The sequence below is a fragment of the Convolutriloba macropyga genome, chromosome 5 (assembly GCF_964194025.1).
Source record: "Convolutriloba macropyga chromosome 5, txConMacr16.3, whole genome shotgun sequence".
Taxonomy (NCBI): Eukaryota; Metazoa; Xenacoelomorpha; order Acoela; family Convolutidae; genus Convolutriloba; species Convolutriloba macropyga.
In genome coordinates, this window is record NC_134472.1 from 55,281,339 (window position 1) to 55,299,943 (window position 18,605).

At 41.1% G+C, this 18,605-nt stretch overlaps 1 protein-coding gene across 1 annotated transcript in view; it reads left to right on the top strand.

The window, feature by feature from the left end:
- The window catches only part of LOC142340421 (uncharacterized), a 148,468-nt gene continuing 129,863 nt past the window's right edge, over positions 1-18,605 (top strand). The window contains exon 1 of the mRNA XM_075390997.1: positions 1-53. The gene's annotated coding sequence lies outside the window, so the exon portion shown is untranslated. The remainder of the gene's footprint in view (positions 54-18,605) is intronic.

Sequence of the window (18,605 nt, forward strand, 5' to 3'; positions counted from 1 at the left end):
TTGGTCATATTAAACTGACATACAGTGCGTATTGAAGCACACTTTCTTGAGCGGTAAATTACTTGTTATCGTGTCTTGTTTCTGTAGATCATATTAGTGATTGTACAGTTTTAACTTTACTTTGACTTGTCAAAAGAGAATTAACTGTGATATTCTCAAAACTTTCTTTCTGAGGAACGAAGTTCCTAAGTAAGAGAAACTTTGTGCAAAGCATAAAGTCAGTTTCTCTTACTGGCTTTAAAGAAGCCTAATTTAGTTCAACATTGGTGTTACTGAAACCAATAGAGAGACTTGCTAACATTAAAGTTAGAAAATTATTATTCTTGTTCAGTTATAGTTACAGTAATTCAGCCCCTTTCTGTAATCTTTGTAGCAGAAAGCTGAAACTTTGTAGAAGTATAGCCAATTTACAAGGCTACAATTTGTTGGAAATAGAATTCCTAAATTCGGTTTATAACTTGAGTTATTAACAATAACTCAACAAAAATTTGATTGTTTCAATTTGAATTATTTTGTTATTCTGAGAGAAACAAGATTGTTAAACAGCAAAGCTGAGCGATTAGTTATCAAGAGTGATAGAGCAACAAGTAATGCAACGGTATTCTACAGTATAGCGGATAGTACAGTTCACAAAAGTTAACTGCGAAAAACACAATATCCGGACAGATTTGAAACCGCTGAAACGAACTGGGCGGTGTAAAGTTTTCCTTGACTTTGATAGGAGAGCAGCCGTTACAACATAGAAAATTTTGAGAATTTTTTGTTTCGAGAAAGTTAATTAAACAATTTCGACCCACATTATAAGGCAATTTAACCCAATTTTTGATGAAAGTTATCAAAATTATGGTCAAGAATCTGTATTTCCTGTTTATTAGCTGTTCTATACGTTTGAATAATTTGTTATATTCCTGAGAAACAAGAAGAAAATCAAAAGAGATCTGTTTTGTTGGTTAGTTGTTGATGGAAAAAACTTCATGAAAAATCAAATATCCATATCAAAACTCAAAAACAAAGAAAAATTATACGTCTTAGCAGGAGTATGCAGTTGGTCCGCAGGCACAATCGATTATTAAGCGGCGATCAACAATGAATGTTTTTGCATTGCGTACTTCTTTAGGCTAGACTAAGATATGAAAAAGATCAAATTAAGATCATAATTTGATCAAACATTATACCACAATTGAAGTGTTCTCCCATTTTGTGTTCTAAGTAGGAATTGAAACAACAATCAACATCAGTTCTGAGGAGCAGCTTCCAGTATTGATTCAGTCATTATTCAGTTACCAAATTTTATAAATTAGAGGTTTTGTAAATCGGTGAATTCTTTTTTGAATTTATTTATTTAAAATGAAGTATTAAAGTGGAACGTGTAGGTAAAAAGTTGGTTTTAGGGTGTGAACAGCTGTTTTTTAGTAATACAGAAGAAAAATTATGCGAAAGTTTTTGTTGAAATTTTCTGTGACTGCCGATTCAAAGTTATCACCTTTCCAAAACCGAATTCCTTCACGACTGTTAGAAAACATGCTAGAGTTCTGTTGGATGGTTTAAATGCTGTCAATCATTTTCCAAGAGTTTGATACTTTTTTACTCTGTAAATATATCATCTAAAAGAATTTCAGATGTCTGTAATTCTGGTTTTCCTAGTCATAGTTCATATTGGCAATTTGCTTGATACTCAATGATGATGATATTTTTCATTTTAACGATAGTTTTGTGATTTTACTTGTTTCATTTTTACTAATGAAAATTATCTGCATAGAAACCTTTCTTCAAAATATTTTTTTTCGTTTTTGTCTGTTCCGATCTGTTTTCTCGCCTTTTACAGATATTAAAATCTTATTGAAAAAATTTTTTCCAAATAAAAGTTTTGCAATTTGCAATTTTTTAACCAGAATAGGGTATCTTCACAGGTCTCAATTGCACATAAAAATGGTTTACAAGCCGCAAGTGCTCTCGAAACGTTTATATCGTCTTCGTTTTGGTTGTTTTTGTACGTAGAATAGTAACTGTTACAAGGCTGCCGAAATCTTTGTGATAAATTAGTATCGTCAAAAAAAATTTTCTTAAGCTATGAAGAACTTTATACAGCTCTTAAACAATTTATTCTTATTTTTGCCTGTCAATTTGTCACAAATTAGTTTAATACGCGCATAAGCATTTGTTTAAAATTTTGTTAAAGGAAACGTTTTAAAAACCGTTGAGTGACAAAGTCAAATGTAAACAAAACCATTTGACAAAAACTTATTTTAAGATGTTGTTGTAAAGAGGTGACAACATTTTCATTAGCACACGTAACTAAAACGTGAACTTTTCCATGGATATCTTGCAATATCCATAGATATAAAGAATATAGCGATTTTAGGAGATAATTGGGGAAACCAGACAACAAAACTATCAAAAACAGTAGATTTCAATAAACAGTTCAAAATATCAACTGCAGTTCTCAGCAGCAACTTCAAGTTTTCGTTCAGCCATTATTCTATTGCCAAAGTTTATAAATTAGAGGATTTGTAAATGGATGAATTTATTCTACGAACCTTTCATACATTTCATTGATTTTGAGGTTATTTGACCATCATATTTGGGGCATGACTCAAATAAAACTGAAGTTTTAAAGTAGAACGTAAAATAAAACAGTTGGCTGTAGGGCGTGAAAAGCTGTTTTTTATTAAGAGAGAACAAAAATCATGCCATAGTTTATTGTGAGGTTTGTTTTGACTGCCGATTCTAAATCATCACCTTTTCAAAGTCAAATTCCTTCACGACTTTTAGAAAAAGTTCTAGGCGAATTCTATTGGATGGTTTTAATTCTTTCAATCATTCTTTAATGAAGTTGATACTTTTTACTATGAAAAATTTCTATTCAAACCAAATTGCAGATGTCTAGAATCTGGCTCTTCTATTCATAGTTCTTATTAGCGATGTGCTTGGAACTCAAAGTTTCTGATAATTTTTATTTTAACGATAGTTCTTATGATTTTATTTGTTTCATTTTTACTAATTGAAATTATCTGCATAGAAACTGTTTTTTCTACGAATTTTTTCAAATTTTTTTGGTCTGTTTCGATCTTTTTGCTCGTTTTTTACTGATATTAAAATCTAAATTAAAAAATCTTTTCCAAAAACAAGTTTTACAACTTTGTAACCAGAATTTTTACAAAGAGTATCTTCACAGATCACAATTGCTCATAAAATGATTTACAAGCCACAACTTGTCTCCAAACGTTTATATCGTCTTCGTTTTGGTTCTTTTAGTACGTAGCATAGTAACTGGTAGAATGCTACAAAAATTTTTGTAATAATTTGTTATCAAAAAAAAATTTTCAAGCTGTGAAGAAGGCTGTACAGCTCTTAATCAATTTATTCTTATTTTTTTTGCCTGTCAATTCTTCACAAATTAATCTTATTTGCTCGTTTGAAGTATTCGTTTAAAATGTGGTATGTAGCAAAGGCTTAAAAAACCGTTGAATGATAAAGTAAAATGTAGGCAACCAACATTTGGCAAAATCTTTTTTCAGATTTCGTTGTAAAAAAGTGGAAAAAATGTCTTTAGAACACGTAACTAAAACGTGAAATTTTCCATGGATATCTCTTACTATCCATAGATGTGAAACATATATCTATTTCAGAGAAAAAACATTGGGGGAAGCAGGCAACAAAACTAATAAAAATGTAGGCATCAATCAAAAGTTCAAAATAATTGCAACAAATTGTGTCCACGTCCGTGAAATTGTTAGCAGAAAATTTTTTTTCCTTGCAGATTCACGTATATCTAATTAGAGAGCTAATGAGACTTCTCATCAATGGGTAAGAGACATAGAAGCGCATAAGGGTCGCAAAACGAGAATAACTACTATTTTTTTTTTAAAAAAAACAAGTATTTTCAAAATCGCAAAAACTATTAGGTAGAAAAAAGAACCTTTAAATGCATTCAAAAATGAGCAACTATTGAGACCTTTTTTTAGTGAGACCAGATTAGAGAAAACCAAGAACAACTTAACCTCAAAAAATTACTAATTTTAAAAATAATAAAATTGTGTCAAACTCGTTAAATTGTTCAGTATAGGACAAAAAAATTAGTTCAAAGGTGACTAAAAAAATCCAGTAAAACCTATCAATATTTAGACAGCGACCACAAAAAAACTATTACAAAAAAGGCAAAGACCAAATTATAACTATTTTTTATAGCAAGTCGTGTCGCAGTCGAGTAAAACCTAACATATGAACCTCTTTAACCCTTAAGTTTATTAAAATTTGAATTGTTGTGTAAAACAATAAACTGAATGAAAAACGATGGAAAATATAAAAATTATTTAACATTTTTTGAAACTAAGCACTGTCAAAATTGCGAAAGTTAAAACCAACAAACTTTAAATCAAGTCAGTGAGCAAAGTTATGTACACCAGAATAGGGATCCCTTGAATCCTATTATCAACACGACTAAATATCAAAACATAATTAGGAACTACAAAAACAGTTGCAATCCCAAAATTTAATACAAAATAATGCCCAAGACTTCAAAAACCATAAGTTGCCTTGAGAAGGGTTAAAACAACTGCGTTCGAACTTCCGTATAACCTCTTAAAATTTTAATACTGAAAGTGAAGAGTAGAGCAGAGTAAGCTGAAAGTGAAAAAAAAATGTTTTCAGAAACCGAAAAACTGTTTAAAAACCATTTTCTTACTTCACTTGTTAGCAGTTTGCGAAGATTTCACAAGTTAAAGCTAAATAATTTTTGCTCCTCTTATTACTCCAAAGTCAATAAAAACACTTGACGAGTTGGACTACTCGTTGACAAGAAAAGTTCTAAAAATGTCAGAACGATTCTTAAAAAAAGAGAGGAGCGCACCAACACGATTCAACTTCTTTGAATTGCATTGAGGATAGTTCGTGTTTGGTTGATCGTTCTTAAAACCGGAAATTGTAATATGAAGAATCCAACTTTTTGATCAGTTAAACTTTTTCAGTCTGTTTTATCAAAATTTCAGTGAATTTATGTTTATAATTAAGTTTTCAACCTGATAATTTTATGTTAATTTTAGATTCATTCTTTGTTGCCCAGTTCTTTTGTTTTTCCCCGGAAAATAGATTTTTCGTTTTTCCTCTTCCACTATTTATTTAGGCGGATCGATAGCAGACACAGTGCGTCAAATCCATAAGTAACTTAGTCAAACTAAGTTTTGCAGGAACTAATTCTGCTAGCAAGAATTTATTTTTGAGCTAGAAAATTAAAAATTGATCAAAGTATTTGCTTAAATTAGATTTTTGACCGCAATAAATATATCCATTTATACGCTGCAATAATTTACTAAATTTCTCTGACAACAATAATTAGTTGTCAGAGAAGGATTGATTTCAAATCTTCTGACCTCATGTTTAGTGGGATGTGATGTCCTATAAGGCATAAAGAGCAACTAGCTATAGTGATACTCCTCGGGACAAGATTTAATTGGGTTTAAAAGGGCTGCGTGGAATAAAGATTGGATCTTAGATTTCCTCATTTTAGATGAGTTTTTTAACGTTATACATGTTATAACGATATTTATGGATAAAAATACACAGTCAGTTTTTGTTAATCCCGGGTCGAATGTCCTTCCTAAAATCCTCCCATTTTGATGTAAGAATGGGGGGTAATTTGTCTATGGCGGGTTTATTGATGTAAGAGTGTGGGGTTAATTTGTTCAGAGGGGGTAAAATGATGTAAGAGTTGGGCTGCAATGGGAGGACTTGTAAGGAATTACCCCCCATGACTGAAATTGCCATGTAAGAGTGGGCTGCAATGGGCTGCAATGGGAGGACGTTTAAGGAATTACACCACATGACTGAAATTGCCATGTAAGAGTGGGCTGCAATTGGCTGCAATGGGAGGACTTTTCAGGAATTACCCCTCTGACTGAAATTGAAATGTAAGAGTGGGCTGCAATGGACTGCAATGGGAGGACATTTAAGGAATTACCCACCATGACTGAAATTGTCATGTAAGAGTGGGCTGCAATGGGCTGCAATGGGAGGACTTTTAAGGAATTACCCCCTGACTGAAATTGCCATTTAAGAGTGGGCTGCAATGGGCTGCAATGGGAGGAGTTTTAGGAATTACCCCCCTGACTGAAATTGCCATGTAAGAATGGGCTGCAATGGGCTGCAATGGGCGGAGTTTTCAAGAGTTACCCCCATGACTGAAATTGTCATGTAAGAGTGGGCTGCAATGGGCTGCAATGGGAGGAGTTTTAAGGAATTACCCCCATGACTGAAATTGTCATGTAAGAGTGGGCTTCAATGGGCTGCAATGGGAGGACTTTTAAGGAATTACCCCCCTGACTGAAATTGCCATGTAAGAGTGGGCTGCAATGGGCTGAAATGGGAGGAGTTTTCAGGAATTATCCCCATGACTGAAATTGTCATGTATGAGTGGGCTGCATTGGGCTGCAATGGGAGGACTTTTAAGGAATTACCCCCCTGACTGAAAATGCCTTGTAAAAGTTGGCTGCAATGGGCTGCAATGGGAGGACTTTAAGGAATTACAGCCCCTGACTGAAATTGTCATGTAAGAGTGGGCTGCAATGGGTTGCAATGGGAGGAGTTTTCAGGAATTAATCCCCATGACTGAAATTGTCATGTAAGAGTGGGCTGCAATGGGCTGCAATGGGAGGACTTTTAAGGAATTACCCCCATGACTGAAATTGTCATGTAAGAGTGGGCTGCAATGGGCTGCAATGGCAGGACTTTTAAGGAATTACCCCCTTGACTGAAACTGCCATCTAAGAGTGGGCTGCAATGGGGGGTAAAATGGTGTAAGAGTGAGGGGGTAATTTGTCCATAGGGGGTAAAATGAGGTAAGAATTGGTTTGCCAAGGGGGGTAAAATGGTGCAAGAGTGAGGGGGTAATTTGTCCAGAGGGGGTAAAATGATGTAAGAGTTGGGCTGCCAAGGGGGGTAAAATGGTGTAAGAGTGAGGGGGTAATTTGTTCAGAGGGGGTAAAATGATATAAGAATTGGGCTGCCAAGGGGGGTAAAATTGTGTAAGAGTGAGGGGTTAATTTGTCCAGAGGGGGTAAAATGAGGTAAGAGTTGGGCTGCCAAGGGGGGTAAAATGGTGTAAGAGTGAGGGGGTAATTTGTCCAGAGGGGGTAAAATGATGTAAGAGTTGGGCTGCCAAGGGGGGTAAAATGGTGTAAGAGTGAGGGGGTAATTTGTCCAGAGGGGGTAAAATGATGTAAGAGTTGGGCTTCCAAGGGGGGTAAAATGGTGTAAGAGTGAGGGGGTAATTTGTTCAGAGGGGGTAAAATGATTTAAGAATTGGGCTGCCAAGGGGGTTAAAATTGTGTAAGAATGAGGGGGTAATTTGTCCAGAGGGGGTAAAATGAGGTAAAAGTTGGGCTGCCAATGGGGGTAAAATGGTGTAAGAGTGAGGGGGTAATTTGTCCAGAGGGGTAAAATGAGGTAAGTGTTGGGCTGCCTAGGGGGGTAAAATGGTGTAAGAGTGAGGGGGTAATTTGTTCAGAGGGGGTAAAAAGATGTAAAAATTGGGCTGCCAAGGGGGGTAAAATTGTGTAAGAGTGAGGTGGTGATTTGTCCAGAGTGGGTAAAATGAGGTAAGAGTTGGGCTGCCAAGTGGGGTAAAATGGTGTAAGAGTGAGGGGGTAGTTTTTTCAGAGGGGGTAAAAAGATGTAAGAGTTGGGCTGCCAAGGGGAGTAAAATGGTGTAAGAATGAGAGGGTAATTTGTTCAGTGGGGTTAAAATGAAGTAAGGGTTGGGCTGCCAAGGGTGGTAAAATTGTGTAAGAGTGAGGGGGTAATTTGTCCAGAGGGGGTAAAATGAGGTAAAAGTTAAGCTGCCAAGGGGGGTAAAATGGTGTAAGAGTGAGGGGTTAGTTTGTTCAGAGGGGGTAAAATGATGTAAGAGTTGGGCTGCCAAGGAGTGTAAAACGGTGTAAGAGTGAGGGGCTAATATGTCCAGAGGGGGTAAAATGAGGTAAGAGTTGGGCTGCCAAGGGGGGTAAAATGGGGTAAGAGTGAGGGGGTAATTTGTTCAGAGGGGTAAAATGATGTAACAGTTGGGCTGCCAAGGGGGGTAAAATGGTGTAAGAGTGAGTGGGTAATTTGTTCAGAGGGGGTAAAATGATTAAAGAATTGGGCTGCCAAGGGGGTTAAAATTGTGTAAGAGTGAGGGGGTATTTTGTCCAGAGGGGGTAAAATGATTTAAGAATTGGGCTGCCAAGGGGGTTAAAATTGTGTAAAAGTGAGGGGGTATTTTGTCCAGAGGGGGTAAAATGAGGTAAGAGTTGGGCTGCCAATGGGGGTAAAATGGTGTAAGAGTGAGGGGGTAATTTGTCCAGAGGGGTAAAATGAGGTAAGTGTTGGGCTGCCTAGGGGGGTAAAATGGTGTAAGAGTGAGGAGGTAATTTGTTAACAGGGGGTAAAATGATGTAAAAATTGGGCTGCCAAGGGGGGTAAAATTGTGTAAGAGTGAGGTGGTAATTTGTCCAGAGTGGGTAAAATGAGGTAAGAGTTGGGCTGCCAAGTTGGGTAAAATGGTGTAAGAGTGAGGGGGTAATTTGTCCAGAGGGGGTAAAATGAGGTAAGAGTTGGGCTGCCAATGGGGGTAAAATGGTGTAAGAGTGAGGGGGTAATTTGTTTAGAGGGGGTAAAATGATTTAAGAATTGGGCTGCCAAGGGGGTTAAAATTGTGTAAGAATGAGGGGGTAATTTGTCCAGAGGGGGTAAAATGAGGTAAAAGTTGGGCTGCCAATGGGGGTAAAATGGTGTAAGAGTGAGGGGGTAATTTGTCCAGAGGGGTAAAATGAGGTAAGTGTTGGGCTGCCTAGGGGGGTAAAATGGTGTAAGAGTGAGGGGGTAATTTGTTCAGAGGGGGTAAAAAGATGTAAAAATTGGGCTGCCAAGGGGGGTAAAATTGTGTAAGAGTGAGGTGGTGATTTGTCCAGAGTGGGTAAAATGAGGTAAGAGTTGGGCTGCCAAGTGGGGTAAAATGGTGTAAGAGTGAGGGGGTAATTTTTTCAGAGGGGGTAAAAAGATGTAAGAGTTGGGCTGCCAAGGGGAGTAAAATGGTGTAAGAATGAGAGGGTAATTTGTTCAGTGGGGGTAAAATGAAGTAAGGGTTGGGCTGCCAAGGGTGATAAAATTGTGTAAAAGTGAGGGGGTAATTTGTCCAGAGGGGGTAAAATGAGGTAAAAGTTAAGCTGCCAAGGGGGTTAAAATGGTGTAAGAGTGAGGGGTTAGTTTGTTCAGAGGGGGTAAAAAGATGTAAGAGTTGGGCTGCCAAGGAGTGTAAAACGGTGTAAGAGTGAGGGGCTAATATGTCCAGAGGGGGTAAAATGAGGTAAGAGTTGGGCTGCCAAGGGGGGTAAAATGGGGTAAGAGTGAGGGGGTAATTTGTTCAGAGGGGTAAAATGATGTAACAGTTGGGCTGCCAAGGGGGGTAAAATGGTGTAAGAGTGAGTGGGTAATTTGTTCAGAGGGGGTAAAATGATTTAAGAATTGGGCTGCCAAGGGGGTTAAAATTGTGTAAAAGTGAGGGGTTATTTTGTCCAGAGGGGGTAAAATGAGGTAAGAGTTGGGCTGCCAATGGGGGTAAAATGGTGTAAGAGTGAGGGGGTAATTTGTCCAGAGGGGTAAAATGAGGTAAGTGTTGGGCTGCCTAGGGGGGTAAAATGGTGTAAGAGTGAGGAGGTAATTTGTTAACAGGGGGTAAAATGATGTAAAAATTGGGCTGCCAAGGGGGGTAAAATTGTGTAAGAGTGAGGTGGTAATTTGTCCAGAGTGGGTAAAATGAGGTAAGAGTTGGGCTGCCAAGTGGGGTAAAATGGTGTAAGAGTGAGGGGGTAATTTGTCCAGAGGGGGTAAAATGAGGTAAGAGTTGGGCTGCCAATGGGGGTAAAATTGTGTAAGAGTGAGGTGGTAATTTGTCCAGAGTGGGTAAAATGAGGTAAGAGTTGGGCTGCCAAGTGGGGTAAAATGGTGTAAGAGTGAGGGGGTAATTTGTCCAGAGGGGGTAAAATGAGGTAAGTGTTGGGCTGCCTAGGGGGGTAAAATGGTGTAAGAGTGAGGAGGTAATTTGTTAACAGGGGGTAAAATGATGTAAAAATTGGGCTGCCAAGGGGGTTAAAATTGTGTAAGAGTGAGGTGGTAATTTGTCCAGAGTGGGTAAAATGAGGTAAGAGTTGGGCTGCCAAGTGGGGTAAAATGGTGTAAGAGTGAGGGGGTAATTTGTCCAGAGGGGGTAAAATGAGGTAAGAGTTGGGCTGCCAATGGGAGTAAAATGGTGTAAGAGTGAGGGGGTAATTTGTCCAGAGGGGGTAAAATGAGGTAAGTGTTGGGCTACCTAGGGGGGTAAAATGGTGTAAGAGTGAGGAGGTAATTTGTTAACAGGGGGTAAAATGATGTAAAAATTGGGCTGCCAAGTGGGGTAAAATGGTGTAAGAGTGAGGGGGTAATTTGTCCAGAGGGGGTAAAATGAGGTAAGAGTTGGGCTGCCAATGGGAGTAAAATGGTGTAAGAGTGAGGTGGTAATTTGTCCAGAGTGGGTAAAAAGAGGTAAGAGTTGGGCTGCCAAGTGGGGTAAAATGGTGTAAGAGTGAGGGGGTAATTTGTTCGGGGGGGGGGGTAAAATGATGTAAGAGTTGGGCTGCCAAGGAAGGTAAAATGGTGTAAGAGTGAGAGGGTAATTTGTTCAGAGGGGGTAAAGTGATGTAAGAGTTGGGCTGCCAAGGAGTGTAAAACGGTGTAAGAGTGAGGGGCTAATATGTCCAGAGGGGGTAAAATGAGGTAAGAGTTGGGCTGCCAAGGGGGGTAAAATGGGGTAAGAGTGAGGGGGTAATTTGTTCAGAGGGGTAAAATGATGTAACAGTTGGGCTGCCAAGGGGGGTAAAATGGTGTAAGAGTGAGTGGGTAATTTGTTCAGAGGGGTAAAATGATTTAAGAATTGGGCTGCCAAGGGGGTTAAAATTGTGTAAAAGTGAGGGGGTATTTTGTCCAGAGGGGGTAAAATGAGGTAAGAGTTGGGCTGCCAAGGAGTGTAAAACGGTGTAAGAGTGAGGGGCTAATATGTCCAGAGGGGGTAAAATGAGGTAAGAGTTGGGCTGCCAAGGGGGGTAAAATGGGGTAAGAGTGAGGGGGTAATTTGTTCAGAGGGGTAAAATGATGTAACAGTTGGGCTGCCAAGGGGGGTAAAATGGTGTAAGAGTGAGTGGGTAATTTGTTCAGAGGGGGTAAAATGATTTAAGAATTGGGCTGCCAAGGGGGTTAAAATTGTGTAAAAGTGAGGGGGTATTTTGTCCAGAGGGGGTAAAATGAGGTAAGAGTTGGGCTGCCAATGGGGGTAAAATGGTGTAAGAGTGAGGGGGTAATTTGTCCAGAGGGGTAAAATGAGGTAAGTGTTGGGCTGCCTAGGGGGGTAAAATGGTGTAAGAGTGAGGAGGTAATTTGTTAACAGGGGGTAAAATGATGTAAAAATTGGGCTGCCAAGGGGGGTAAAATTGTGTAAGAGTGAGGTGGTAATTTGTCCAGAGTGGGTAAAATGAGGTAAGAGTTGGGCTGCCAAGTGGGGTAAAATGATGTAAGAGTGAGGGGGTAATTTGTCCAGAGGGGGTAAAATGAGGTAAGAGTTGGGCTGCCAATGGGGGTAAAATGGTGTAAGAGTGAGGGGGTAATTTGTCCGGAGGGGTAAAATGAGGTAAGTGTTGGGCTGCCTAGGGGGGTAAAATGGTGTAAAAGTGAGGGGGTAATTTGTTCAGAGGGGGTAAAATGAAGTAAAAATTGGGCTGCCAAGGGGGGTAGAATTGTGTAAGAGTGAGGTGGTAATTTGTCCAGAGTGGGTAAAAAGAGGTAAGAGTTGGGCTGCCAAGTGGGGTAAAATGGTGTAAGAGTGAGGGGGTAATTTGTTCGGGGGGGGGGTAAAATGATGTAAGAGTTGGGCTGCCAAGGAAGGTAAAATGGTGTAAGAGTGAGAGGGTAATTTGTTCAGAGGGGGTAAAATGATGTAAGGGTTGGGCTGCCAAGGGTGGTAAAATTGTGTAAGAGTGAGGGGGTAATTTGTCCAGAGGTGGTAAAATGAGGTAAAAGTTAAGCTGCCAAGGGGGGTAAAATGGTGTAAGAGTGAGGGGGTAGTTTGTTCAGAGGGGGTAAAATGATGTAAGAAATGGGCTGCCAAGGGAGGTAAAATGGTGTAAGAGTGAGAGGGTAATTTTTTCAGAGGGGGTAAAATGATGTAAGATTTGGGCTGCCAAGGGGGGGTAGAATTGTGTAAGAGTGAGGTGGTAATTTGTCCAGAGTGGGTAAAAAGAGGTAAGAGTTGGGCTGCCAAGTGGGGTAAAATGGTGTAAGAGTGAGGGGGTAATTTGTTCAGGGGGGGGGGGGGGTAAAATGATGTATGAGTTGGGCTGCCAAGGGAGGTAAAATGGTGTAAGAGTGAGAGGGTAATTTTTTCAGAGGGGGTAAAATGATGTAAGGGTTGGGCTGCCAAGGGTGGTAAAATTGTGTAAGAGTGAGGGGGTAATTTGTCCAGAGGTGGTAAAATGAGGTAAAAGTTAAGCTGCCAAGGGGGGTAAAATGGTGTAAGATTGAGGGGGTAGTTTGTTCAGAGGGGGTAAAATGATGTAAGAAATGGGCTGCCAAGGGGGGTAAAATGGTGTAAGAGTGAGGAAGTAATTTGTCCAGAGGGGGTAAAATGAGGTAAGAGTTGGGCTGCCAAAAGGGGTAAAATGGTGTGAGAGTGAGGGGGTAATTTGTTCAGAGGGGGTAAAATGATGTAAGAGTTGGGCTGCCAAGGGGGATAAAAAAGTGTAACAGTGAGGGAGTAATTTGTTCAGAGGGGGTAAAATTATGTAAGAGTTGGGCTGCCAAGGGGGGTAAAATGGTGTAAGAGTGAGGGGGTAATTTGTTCAGAGGGGGTAAAATGATGTAAAAATTGGGCTGCCAAGGGGGTAAAATTGTGTAAGAGTGAGGTGGTAATTTGTCCAGAGTGGGTAAAATGAGGTAAGAGTTGGGCTGCCAAGTGGGGTAAAATGGTGTAGGAGTGAGGGGGTAATTTGTTCAGAGGGGGGTAAAATGATGTAAGAGTTGGGCTGCCAAGAGGGGTAAAATGGTGTAAGAGTGAGAGGGTAATTTGTTCAGAGGGCGTAAAATGATGTAAGGGTTGGGCTGCCAAGGGTGGTAAAATTGTGTAAGAGTGAGGGGGTAATTTGTCCAGAGGGGGTAAAATGAGGTAAAAGTTAAGCTGCCAAGGGGGGTAAAATGGTGTAAGAGTGAGGGGGTAATTTGTTCAGAGGGGGTAAAATGATGTAAGAAATGGGCTGCCAAGGGGGGTAAAATGGTGTAAGAGTGAGGGGATAATTTGTTCAGAGGGGGTAAATCGATGTAAGAATTGGGCTGCCAAGGGGGTAAAATTGTGTAAGAGTGAGGGGGTAATTTGTCCAGAGGGGATAAAATGAGGTAAGAGTTGGGCTGCCAAAAGGGGTAAAATGGTGTAAGAGTGAGGCGGTAATTTGTTCAGAGGGGGTAAAATGATGTAAGAGTTGGGCTGCCAAGGGGGGTAAAAAGGTGTAAGAGTGAGGGGGTAATTTGTTCAGAGGGGGTAAAATGATGTAAGGTTGGGCTGCCAAGGGGGGTAAAATGGTGTAAGAGTGAGGGGGTAATTTGTTCTGAGGGGGTAATATGATGTAAGAGTTGGGCTGCCAAGGGGGTAAAAAGGTGTAAGAGTGAGGGGGGTAATTTGTTCAGAGGGAGTAAAATGATGTAAGAGTTGGGCTGCCAAGGGGGCTAAAATGGTGTAAGAGTGAGGGGGTAATTTGTTCAGAGGGGTTAAAATGATGTAAGAAATGGGCTGCCAAGGGGGGTAAAATGGTGTAAGAGTGAGGGGATAATTTGTTCAGAGGGGGTAAAACTATGTAAGAATTGGGCTGCCAAGGGGGGTAAAATTGTGTAAGAGTGAGGGGGTAATTTGTTCAGAGGGGGTAAAAAGATGTAAGAGTTGGGCTGCCAAGGGGGGTAAAATGGTGTAAGAGTGAGGGGGTAATTTGTTCTGAGGGGGTAAAATGATGTAAGAGTTGGGCTGCCAAGGGGGGTAAAAAGGTGTAAGAGTGAGGGGGTAATTTGTTCAGAGGGAGTAAAATGATGTAAGAGTTGGGCTGCCAAGGGGGGTAAAATGGTGTAAGAGTGAGGGGGTAATTTGTTCAGAGGGGGTAAAATGATGTAAGAAATGGGCTGCCAAGGGGGGTAAAATTGTGTAAGAGTGAGGGGATAATTTGTTCAGAGGGGGTAAAACTATGTAAGAATTGGGCTGCCAAGGGGGGTAAAATTGTGTAAGAGTGAGGGGGTAATTTGTCCAGAGGGGGTAAAATGAGGTAAGAGTTGGGCTGCCAAAAAGGGTAAAATGGTGTTAGAGTGAGGGGATAATTGGTTTAGAGGGGGTAAAATGATGTAAGAGTTGGGCTGTCAAGGGGGGTAAAAAGGTGTAAGAGTGAGGGGGTAATTTGTTCAGAGGGGGTAAAATGATGTAAGAGTTGGGCTGCCAAGGGGGGTAAAAAGGTGTAAGAGTGAGGGGGTAATTTGTTCAGAGGGGGTAAAATGATGTAAGAGTTGGGCTGACAAGGGGGTAAAATGGTGTAAGATTGAGGGGGTAATTTGTTCAGAGGGGGTAAAATGATGTTAAAATTGGGCTGCCAAGGGGGGTAAAATTGTGTAAGAGTGAAGTGGTAATTTGTCCAGAGTGGGTAAAACGAGGTAAGAGTTGGGCTGCCAAGTGGGGTAAAATGGTGTAAGAGTGAGGGGGTAATTTGTTCAGAGGGGGTAAAATGTTGTAAGAGTTGGGTTGCCAAGGGGGTAAAATGGTGTAAGAGTGAGAGGGTAATTTGTTCAGAGGGGGTAAAATGATTTAAGGGTTGGGCTACCAAGGGTGGTAAAATTGTGTAAGAGTGAGGGGGTAATTTGTCCAGAGGGGGTAAAATGAGGTAAAAGTTAAGCTGCCAAGGGGGGTAAAATGGTGTAAGATTGAGGGGGTAATTTGTTCGGAGGGGGTAAAATGATGTTAAAATTGGGCTGCCAAGGGGGGTAAAATTGTGAAAGAGTGAAGTGGTAATTTGTCCAGAGGGGGTAAAATGATGTAAGAAATGGGCTGCCAAGGGGGGTAAAATGGTGTAAGAGTGAGGGGATAATTTGTTCAGAGGAGGTAAAATGATGTAAGAATTGGGCTGCCAAGGGGGGTAAAATTGTGTAAGAGTGAGGGGGTAATTTGTCCAGAGGGGGTAAAATGAGGTCAGAGTTGGGCTGCCAAAAGGGGTAAAATGGTGTAAGAGTGAGGGGGTAATTTGTTCGGAGGGGTGTAAAATGATGTAAGAGTTGGGCTGCCAAGGGGGGTAAAAATATGTAAGAGTGAGGGGGTAATTTGTTCAGAGGTGGTAAAATGATGTAAGAGTTGGGCTGCCAAGGGGTAAAATGGTGTAAGAGTGAGGGGGTAATTTGTTCAGAGGGGGTAAAATGATGTAAGAATTGGGCTGCCAAGGGTGTTAAAATGAGGTAAGAGTGAGGGGGTAATTTGTCCAGAGGGGGTAAAATGAGGTAAGAGTTGGTCTGCCAAGTTGGTAAAATGGTGTAAGAGTGAGGGGGTAATTTGTCCAGAGGGTGTAAAATGAGGTCAGAGTTGGGCTGCCAAAAGGGGTAAAATGGTGTAAGAGTGAGGGGGTAATTTGTTCGGAGGGGGTAAAATGATGTAAGAGTTGGGCTGCCAAGGGGGGTAAAAATGTGTAAGAGTGAGGGGGTAATTTGTTCAGAGGTGGTAAAATGATGTAAGAGTTGGGCTGCCAAGGGGGGTAAAATGGTGTAAGAGTGAGGGGGTAATTTGTTCAGAGGGGGTAAATTGATGTAAGAATTGGGCTGCCAAGGGTGTTAAAATGAGGTAAGAGTGAGGGGGTAATTTGTCCAGAGGGGGTAAAATGAGGTAAGAGTTGGTCTGCCAAGTTGGTAAAATGGTGTAAGAGTGAGGGGGTAATTTGTTCAGAGGGTGTAAAATGATTTAAGAATTGGGCTGCCAAGGGGGATAAAATTTTGTAATAGTGAGAAGGTAATTTGTCCAGAGGGGGGTAAAATGATGTAAGAGTTGGGCTGCCAAGGGGGGGGGGGGGGTAAAAATGTGTAAGAGTGAGGGGGTAATTTGTTCAGAGATGGTAAAATGATGTAAGAGTTGGGCTGCCAAGGGGGGTAAAATGGTGTAAGAGTGAGGGGGAAATTTGTCCAGAGGGGGTAAAATGAGGTAAGAGTTGGTCTGCCAAGTTGGTAAAATGGTGTAAGAGTGAGGGGGTAATTTGTCCAGAGGGTGTAAAATGAGGTCAGAGTTGGGCTGCCAAAAGGGGTAAAATGGTGTAAGAGTGAGGGGGTAATTTGTTCGGAGGGGGTAAAATGATGTAAGAGTTGGGCTGCCAAGGGGGGTAAAAATGTGTAAGAGTGAGGGGGTAATTTGTTCAGAGGTGGTAAAATGATGTAAGAGTTGGGCTGCCAAGGGGGGTAAAATGGTGTAAGAGTGAGGGGGTAATTTGTTCAGAGGGGGTAAATTGATGTAAGAATTGGGCTGCCAAGGGTGTTAAAATGAGGTAAGAGTGAGGGGGTAATTTGTCCAGAGGGGGTAAAATGAGGTAAGAGTTGGTCTGCCAAGTTGGTAAAATGGTGTAAGAGTGAGGGGGTAATTTGTTCAGAGGGTGTAAAATGATTTAAGAATTGGGCTGCCAAGGGGGATAAAATTTTGTAATAGTGAGAAGGTAATTTGTCCAGAGGGGGTAAAATGATGTAAGAGTTGGGCTGCCAAGGGGGGGGGGGGGTAAAAATGTGTAAGAGTGAGGGGGTAATTTGTTCAGAGATGGTAAAATGATGTAAGAGTTGGGCTGCCAAGGGGGGTAAAATGGTGTAAGAGTGAGGGGGAAAATTTGTCCAGAGGGGGTAAAATGAGGTAAGAGTTGGTCTGCCAAGTTGGTAAAATGGTGTAAGAGTGAGGGGGTAATTTGTCCAGAGGGTGTAAAATGAGGTCAGAGTTGGGCTGCCAAAAGGGGTAAAATGGTGTAAGAGTGAGGGGGTAATTTGTTCGGAGGGGGTAAAATGATGTAAGAGTTGGGCTGCCAAGGGGGGTAAAAATGTGTAAGAGTGAGGGGGTAATTTGTTCAGAGGTGGTAAAATGATGTAAGAGTTGGGCTGCCAAGGGGGGTAAAATGGTGTAAGAGTGAGGGGGTAATTTGTTCAGAGGGGGTAAATTGATGTAAGAATTGGGCTGCCAAGGGTGTTAAAATGAGGTAAGAGTGAGGGGGTAATTTGTCCAGAGGGGGTAAAATGAGGTAAGAGTTGGTCTGCCAAGTTGGTAAAATGGTGTAAGAGTGAGGGGGTAATTTGTTCAGAGGGTGTAAAATTATTTAAGAATTGGGCTGCCAAGGGGGATAAAATTTTGTAATAGTGAGAAGGTAATTTGTCCAGAGGGGTAAAATGATGTAAGAGTTGGGCTGCCAAGCGGGGGGGGGGTAAAAATGTGTAAGAGTGAGGGGGTAATTTGTTCAGAGATGGTAAAATGATGTAAGAGTTGGGCTGCCAAGGGGGGTAAAATGGTGTAAGAGTGAGGGGGAAATTTTTTCAGAGGGGGTAAAAATGATGTAAGAATTGGGCTGCCAAGGGTGTTAAAATGAGGTAAGAGTGAGGGGGTAATTTGTCCAGAGGGGTAAAATGAGGTAAGAGTTGGTCTGCCAAGTTGGTAAAATGGTTTAAGAGTGAGGGGGTAATTTGTTCAGAGGGGGTAAAATGATTTAAGAATTGGGCTGCCAAGGGGGGTAATATTTTGTAAGAGTGAGAAGGTAATTTGTCCAGAGGGGGTAAAATGAGGTAAGAGTTGGGCTGACAAGGGGGGTAAAATGGTATAAGAGTGAGGGGGTAACTTGTTAAGAGGGTGTAAAATGATGTAAGAGTTGGGCTGACAAGGGGGGTAAAATGGTGTAAGAGTGGGGGGTAATTTGTTCAGAGGGGGTAAAATGATGTAAGAATTGGGCTGCCAAGGGTGTTAAAATGAGGTAAGAGTGAGGGGGTAATTTGTCCAGAGGGGGTAAAATGAGGTAAGAGTTGGTCTGCCAAGTTGGTAAAATGGTGTAAGAGTGAGGAGGTAATTTGTCCAGAGGGTGTAAAATGAGGTCAGAGTTGGGCTGCCAAAAGGGGTAAAATGGTGTAAGAGTGAGGGGATAATTTGTTCGGAGGGGGTAAAATGATGTAAGAGTTGGGCTGCCAAGGGGGGTAAAAATGTGTAAGAGTGAGGGGGTAATTTGTTCAGAGGTGGTAAAATGATGTAAGAGTTGGGCTGCCAAGGGGGGTAAAATGGTGTAGGAGTGAGGGGGTAATTTGTTCAGAGGGGGTAAAATGATGTAAGAATTGGGCTGCCAAGGGTGTTAAAATGAGGTAAGAGTGAGGGGGTAATTTGTCCAGAGGGGGTAAAATGAGGTAAGAGTTGGTCTGCCAAGTTGGTAAAATGGTGTAAGAGTGAGGGGGTAATTTGTTCAGAGGGTGTAAAATGATTTAAGAATTGGGCTGCCAAGGGGGATAAAATTTTGTAAGAGTGAGAAGGTAATTTGTCC